General features: G+C 38.4%; 1 pseudogene; it reads left to right on the plus strand.

The window, feature by feature from the left end:
- Nucleotides 1-347: 347 nt before the first annotated feature.
- Nucleotides 348-777, plus strand: LOC122746230 (annotated as a pseudogene).
- Nucleotides 778-1,682: the final 905 nt, after the last annotated feature.

A 1,682-nucleotide genomic window follows, 5' to 3' on the forward strand; every position in this document is an offset into this window, starting at 1 on the left:
GCTCTACTCTCCACAAGAGTCCTGGCGAAAGAGAGCCAGAGCATCAGCCTCACCACTTCTTCCTCCCACAAGCAAACATCACTTCCTGACACCAAAGAGCTGCATGTCTTGCCTTCAGATGCCTTCTCCTCCTCATGGCAGAGATTTGCTACAGTAAGTCTCCAGCAGGTGGCGTCATTCCAATCGTTATAACATATAACCTATATCTGATTGCTTGCTGTCTTGGGGAGGAAGGAGGGAGAAAAATTTGAAACTAGAAATCTTATAAAAACAAATGTTGAAAACTATCTCTACATATAACTGGAAAATAATAAGATACTTTTATGGAAATAAAAAAAATAAAGATAATGGTCCGCCGCCTGCCCGTAGCCTTGGCACCACCACCCGGTCCCCGGGCCCCTGCGCTCGCCTTGGTGCGGCCTCTGGGCTCGGTCCCCTGTGTGGTCAGTGGTTCCTGTCCCTGCATACATGCAGGTTTCTGGGTTATTCCTACAGTTGAGCCGCCAGTATAGTGACATGCCCCCTCTGACACTGGAGAGCATTAAGGACCATGTCCTCTATGTCTTGAAACTATATGATAAAATTGATCCAGAAAAGCTTTCAGTATCTTCCCACTTCATGAAAGACCTGGCCTTGGATAGTTTGGATCAAGTAGAAATTATAATGGCCATGGAAGATGAATTTGGGTTTGAAATTCCTGACATAGATACTGAAAAGTTAATATGTTCACAAGAGATTGTAGATTACATTGCAAATAAGAAAGATGTGTACCAATAAAGTTTTTTTTTAAATCAAAGAACTCGGATGATCCCAGTGAGTGTTTGAATGTGAGAACACATTATGAGACCATTGCTGCTATTGTCAGAGTATTTCTGTTGGAACTATATTTAAAGTTGTCTAAATACGTGTTGGCCTTTAAAAAATAAATATATAAAGTCAATATCCTCAGGCTTTTTGCATATAGATTACTGCCTTTATATTAATTCTGTTTAATGTTTAAAAGATATCTCATTGTTAAAAGAACCTTTATGTCAGATGCAAGGGGCTTTTCTGCAATTAAACATTGGAATTGGTTCCCAAACTCATGTTTTCTCTTTAGTATGACCATCCCTCTCTGAATAAACATGCAGCTTTTGCTTCCTTAAAAAAGAAAATAAAGATAATGAGGAGGTTCAGAACCAAGAATCATGGAAGAACAGTGACAATGGAAATTAGGAAGAGTGATGAGTTTGAAGGAGAAAAATAATGTAATGAGATCTGTTATAAAGATTTCAGCACATACATATCTGTTCATCCTATGATTGGTCATCATTGAAAGGCTTGTCTTCAACCCATCTTCCTACCCTCTTTGACTGGTTATGCCCTGAGGCATTAGAAATATGCAACTCCCATTTTAGAGACCATTTTACTGTCTGATAATGACCTTCAGGTTTTTTTAAAGTTATATATGTCCTTGCAAAACATTTCCACCCTAGATTGTGAAAGAAAACAGACAAAAAAAACTAGAGAAAAAGGATCTAAAAAATTATGCTTCCATCTGTACTCAGATACCATCAGTTCTTTCTCTGTAGATGGATTGCATTTTTCATAAGTCCTTCAGAGTTTTCACTTTGTATCAGGTCATGTAAGTCTTTCCAGGTTTTTCCGATAGCATCCTACTCATAATTTTGCATAGCACAATA

Source organism: Dromiciops gliroides, chromosome 1, assembly GCF_019393635.1.
Source record: "Dromiciops gliroides isolate mDroGli1 chromosome 1, mDroGli1.pri, whole genome shotgun sequence".
In the NCBI taxonomy this organism is placed as follows: Eukaryota; Metazoa; Chordata; class Mammalia; order Microbiotheria; family Microbiotheriidae; genus Dromiciops; species Dromiciops gliroides.